The sequence below is a fragment of the Solanum lycopersicum genome, chromosome 12 (genome assembly GCF_036512215.1).
Source record: "Solanum lycopersicum chromosome 12, SLM_r2.1".
In the NCBI taxonomy this organism is placed as follows: Eukaryota; Viridiplantae; Streptophyta; class Magnoliopsida; order Solanales; family Solanaceae; genus Solanum; species Solanum lycopersicum.
This window is the reverse complement of record NC_090811.1, coordinates 57,512,563-57,519,014: the sequence shown is the minus strand read 5'-3', so window position 1 is coordinate 57,519,014 and position 6,452 is coordinate 57,512,563.

The window sequence follows — 6,452 nt, the reverse complement described above, 5'->3', positions numbered from 1 at the left end:
GGGTAATTGGGTATTATCCCTAGATATTAATAAAGAGTGATAAAGTTATTACTGACGCTTCCATCTACAGAAGTCAAGTCCAGATAAATAACAATGCATTGTTGGTCCCATAAAGTTTTATATTTCCTAGTTTTTGTCTACTGCGCCTAATGGGTAATTGGGAGAGTTGGAAAAATAGTCACACTCCAAACTTAATTCAACATTAAGACGAAAGTCTTGAAAAATTTGTGGTATATCACTATTAATGACATCATCCATGTGTCCTAATTGGCACATACAAAAGACCTCACTAAGTTTTAATATCTCCACTTTGATCCCCATTTTTTCCATGTAGTTTGGAATAATATATATCTATTTGCATTTGTTAAAATTTATATTAGAAAGAAAAGAAGAAAAAATTTAAACAAATGGGAAAGAAGAGCAGAGTAGAGATTGTTTTGCTGATGTCAAAACTGATGAATCTTGCGAGTATTCCGGCCAAAATATCCATTTTCATGGTAAAATCATCATCATTTAATCCTCCATAGTCATGTTTACTTCATTCTTTTTCAAAAACTAAACTTCAAAATGATTTTTTCGCTATTTTAGATATTTGAAAAATCTTCCATAATAAATACTTTATAACTCATTAGAGATACATTTTAGTGGTACAAAAGCATTAAAAATGTGTTTCACCCCATTGCAGGAGTTGCATTTTGAACCACGATCTCATTCAGTCGCGTTTCTGTATGGTCTCAAACTTCATCGATCGTTAATTACTGATACTGTCATCTAGTATATGCTTTGCGATCGATAATGGAAGTAACTGAACTTGTTGTTGCTGGTGGTTATTATGTGGGAGTATGGGAGGAGACTCCCAAAATATTGAATTGGAAATCTATTAGTAAGACAACAGTTCCAATTACGTTGCGTCTAATGGTTCATATGACGATATGATTGCAAGTGTAATTGAGGTCGGTAAGTTAAATTGCGAGCCTAATGACTTGGTGATTAGCTGTCAAATGAAGGGAAGAGAAAAAATACATCCCACATTCATAAAAAATGATAGACATGTGAGCTTGTGCATGTTAGATATTGGTCTTGATCGCTCTAGGCCTACATTGAGGATAAACGTCAATGCGAGGCCTCCAATTGAACCAACAAATTCATTTAATGGTGACAATGATTCCATTGGAAATGAAAGATTGGATGATCATTGAAAGTAGAGCTTGAGTGATAATTCAAATGAGAGCTTAGGTGATCATTCAATGAATATACATGATGATCCAACTAATGTGGAAAATCAGCTAATAGATGCGGAAGATCCTGAACCGAATGTTGTGAAGAAATGCAGGGACAAATGGAATTGAAATCACATTCCAACCATTCCATCTCCGATAAAACTAACTTATGAACAAACCAAACTTTTAGTAATAAGAATGAGTTGAGATTGTTATTATCCAAAGCGGCTGCAAAAAAATCCTTTGATTTTGCTATTCTGAATAGTTGTACTAAATACTTAAAGGTGAAATGTGTATCTCGCCAACTGTGTATGTATGTTCCAGGCGAGGAAATGTGAGAGTTCACATAAATTTTGTATCTATAAGTACATTAGCGAACATAGTTGTGACATGGAACATGCCAACATTTAGCCATAGAAAAATTTCAATCAAAGTGATTACTTCACTTTGTGTATATATGTATCATGATGACAAGAGTCCAAATGTTAAAGTATTCAAAGAGATGTGTGTAATTTTTTTCATTGTAGTCCAATCTATTGAAAATATAAGAAGTGTGGCTGCTGAGCAAATGGTTCGACATACAACGGAGAACAAACATTAATGTTTACCAGCTTTTTCTTACGTGTTTGAGACAATTAATGTTGGTTCTAGTTTTGTCTCATGGTAAACGAAGATAGTCATAAGTTCATGCATTATTTCTTGGCGTTCGGTGCTTGCATTAAGTGATTTCCCCACACGAGAAAGGTAATTATGATTGATGACACTCATTTACATGGTAAATACGAAGGCATGTTGTTGATGGTTGTTGCACAAAATATGGAAAATCATGTTTATCCGATTGCCTTTTGTGTCGTGGACAAAGAAAATGATCCATCTTGATTCTTGAACATTCTTCTTTGTGAAGTTGAAGAAGATTGAGATTGACAAACCACTTTGTGTTTTATCTCTGATAGACACAAGAGTATCACCAACAGTATTGTGAACATTTACAATCATGCTCACCACATATATTGTATGAGTCACTTCGGTGAAAATATCTGTGTAAATTATAATTGTGGAGATTACCTTTATCATTACTATAATGTGCCAAAAGCTTTTTCTTTGGAGGAGTTTGATAATCATTTTTTAGAATTCAATAATAAATGCCCCGTTGCAGCCCTTGTCCTTGAGCATGATATTTGTTTTGAGAAGTGGAGAGGGCACATTTTCCTAGCAATAGATATGATGTTATGACCATGAATATAGTTGAGTCAGTCAATGCTATGTTGATAGATGAAAGAAAGCATCCAGTTGCATCTTTATTTAATTTGATTGCTAAGAGGTATGGAGAATTATTTAGGGAGAGACATGCATATATCCACAAATAAATGGGTGATCAAATGGTGCCGGCTCCAAAAAAATTGCAAGAAAACAAATGACTGAGGGTAACTCCTTGAATGTGGAGAATGTAACCGAGGACGCCAATCAATTTACCATTTTCGGTGTGAGTGTTACTGCCTATGTGGACCTTTGAAAATGCCATGTTCATGTAGGGAATATGACTTGATCAAGATACATTGTGCTCACGCGATGACCACTTTGTGATCGAAGCATGTCAATGAGTATGGTATGAGCATCCATGAGTACTCTTCGCCTTTGTATAAAGTTGAAGTGTACCTTCTTACATACATGAATTCTGTTAATGGTGCCCCTCTCGAGTCGGAATAGTGTGTTCCAACTGAATTGCTTAATGTGAAGATTCTTCCGCCTTTTTTTGATATCAAGCTTAGAAGAAAAAAAAGAAAACATGTTAAAGGCATTGGTTAGAATTTCAAGAGTTAGAAAAGGAGCAAATGTTCAATGTGTAAGAGAATCCTACACAAGAGAATTACATGTGTTAACAACAACAAATTGTAAACAAATATGATTTTGAATTTGCTTTTGTAATCAAGCTACTCCTTTTTTTTTTGCTACTGTAATCAAGCTTACTGTCAGTATTTTTGTTCAATTTAGTATCAACGATTATGGTAACTAGTCATGATCTAATATAGATCAATGAAAAGCTGAAATGCATTTTTTACGCCATCTATTAATGTTAATTATCGAGTCGTGCATGTTCTCTATTAGACGGTGTATTATTAACAAATGAAGATTCATAATATTTGCGAGGCAATAAATTTAATGCATGAATTAGAATAATTAAAGAAGGAAGTGTTTTAAAAAAGGTCATAATGTGAGTTTGTGTATTTTAATGCATGTGTACCTGTATGTATATGAAAATATGTACTGGTTGTATATCAAAAAATCAAATGTCACTTGTGAAATATGTATATGAAAGTATGTACTGGTCGTCAAAATATATATACCTCTTAAACAATTGATGCATATCAATGTGTGTAGTGTATGTATGATCAATGAGATTTACAGTCTAACATTAGTAAGGTATATTCTTATTTATGTCTATGTTAAAGCATTGTCGATATTGGGCGTACTAGAATATGACACTTATATATTGTCCAAAACTAGTAGGATTTAAAAAAGACAACAATTAATTAATAATAAATTATATTTTTGAAATTTATCCAATTAAATAAAAACAAGTTATATGATCATTTAAGAGTCCACATAAATTGATTGTGGTGATAAGAGATGTATGATGAAGAGTCGTGGTTATACAATCAACATCATTAAACAATATTGAGAAAACATCAGTTTGTTGTAAGGATATTACTTGTTTAACCACATATTTTTGATTGTCATCCCAATTTATGTAGACTCATACATGATCAGATGTTTCCCCAGTAGTTGTATTTCTGGACTCTTTTATGCGTTAGGATGTTTTTGGGCTAAGATCAAGAGCCTAGTAAGTAGATTGATCGGGAAGGTGGTTACTAGAAAGGGTTCTAGTGTATTTATGAGGTATTCAAGAGAGGTAAAGGTGGATAAGTGAGTGGTCTTGTTGCATGTTCTTATTAGATGAATTCTTATATTATGCGGTGGACGTCAGGCTGACCGATGATGCCTACCAGTACGTGTAGTTTTTTTTTTTGATACTACTATTGCAATGTCTTTTTGACATAGTCTTGATGTAGGGTCAGTGATGTCTCAGTAGGTGAAAATGAAGAAATCTCCAGCGACTTCTATTTTTCCTTCTAGATGGTGGAAGATGTCTTTTCATAATCATGTTTGGTTTTATACTCTTAGTAGCTCTTATGCCTGTTTAGACTAAATCCTTGGGGGTGTTAATACTTTACAAGTATAAACCAAATTGTGTTAAAAGTTCTTATTTATAAAATTTTGTTAGTATATTTCTATTTATTAAAAAATTTCCGCATGTTTTGACTATTGTGATATGAGGGTTCTCCTACTTAGATATTAGAGTGGGTTCCTGCACGACTAAGTGGGTTGATTCATGAAAAGTTTGTATTAGAGCCCTTGTTACTGGTCTCCCAGTACAAGAACAAAATATGCACTAGACTCTTGGGATTGGAGTGTTGATTTCCACATGTTATCTTCAGGAGGATAGGAAGCATTTTAGGAAGTTGTTAATTTTTTTCTCTCATTTCGTGCGAGTGTCGCTTGTGGTACGAGTTGATTCCAATTGGTATCTCAACAAATTGAGCCGAACGTCGTGATCACAACTGAAGAAACAGAAGCAAGGTAAATTAGAACTCAGAAGTTTCCAATTGGAATCTTGCCCTAGGGCGGTGTAAACTTATGGATGATCAGTAATAGTCATCCATGCAACGAAGAAACTAATTAAGAATCTGGACTTATCTATGAGTTATGACTTGAAGTATGTGAATGTATGCTTCTTGTTTCCCGAATTAAGTGTGAATGTGAATATTATAATTGCTTGATTGTGACGATGTGGCTAGTGCACTATAATTGTGTGTCTAACTTTGATATGTGCAATGTGTTGGACAAATTGATTGAAGTTATGTGAGTTTTAAATCCTTGCATATCGTGAAACGCGTTGTGAAAAGAAGGCAATGACTAGATTCAATAGGGGGTCTACATAAAACTACGAGGTGATTTGTAAGGCAGATATGAACGTGCCTTGAACTTATATAATAATCGTGTGAATGTCTGGGTGTATCCTGGGGATGTGTAAAATTGTGTTGTCGAAATTATAGGAATAAACTGTTTGTGTATTGTGTTTATACTTAGAGTAGTCAAGGGTTTCTCTTAGTTCAAAGAAGTATCCTAAAATTATTTGGTAAAGTTGGGAACCTTTGTGAAATTTAAAAAATAGAAAAGAACCCATAAATCATTCGCCTGGCTTCTGGTTCTGTCTGAGTCGCTAGGGTGAGATTATTCCCTCCAAAGAGGGATTTTCCTGCCAGAGCGGGATAGGGAAAGAAAAAAACTCATCTTGTCTCCCCTGCTTTCCCCAGACATCTATACAAACCCAAAACATATCCGAGCTAAACCCTTCAATTCAATTAGTGTTCAACAATCGAGAATAGTTTATAAAACATAGTAATTCACCATTAACTATAGAAAAATCAGGAAAAGCAAGCATCCATGTGCTTATAAAAAAGATAAGGAAAAATAGAAGAAAAATAAGTTTTTTCCTAAATTAGAAGCCCAGAAGGGCGAAAAACAAATCAAGAACCCTTGGACTGGGTGGTGTCCACGTCAGAGTCTAGGTCCTCTTGGGGTTTCATACCAGTCCATGCCTCATACATCATACGGAACTCCACATAGTCCTCTTGCTCGAGTCAACGAATGTCCTTGTCAAGGTCAACACAAGAGAAGATGACTTTAATAGTCTTCTACATTCGAGCCATTAGATGATCCCTCACCAAACCCTTCCTCCTCTCGTGACAAAGTTGGAGACGGAGCATCTCAACATGTAGTGCAACACTGAATAGAACCGAAGTAGTATCAGGAAATGAACATCCCAAGAGCCTCTTAACGGTAGCCAGATCCTCCTCCACACGGGCTCCAGATAGTTGTACTTGGGACTGGGTGGGACGGGCGTCATCGCCTGCTCCATCATCACTTCCCTAGTCATCTACCTCGGCAACCTCCTAACTACTGTTAGCACGGATGGTTCTCCTCCTCTTGCTCCCAGGAGTAGAACCTTCCCAAAACAAAAGAGGGTGAACGGGGATATCCATAGGAATTACCTCCTTCGGTGTCAAAAATGGCACTCCCGCATGCTTCCACATTGTAATAATAAGTCCCAGTAGGAAGAAAGTATCTTGTTACTGTTGCAACCTATTTTCTAACTGATCGAAAATAATT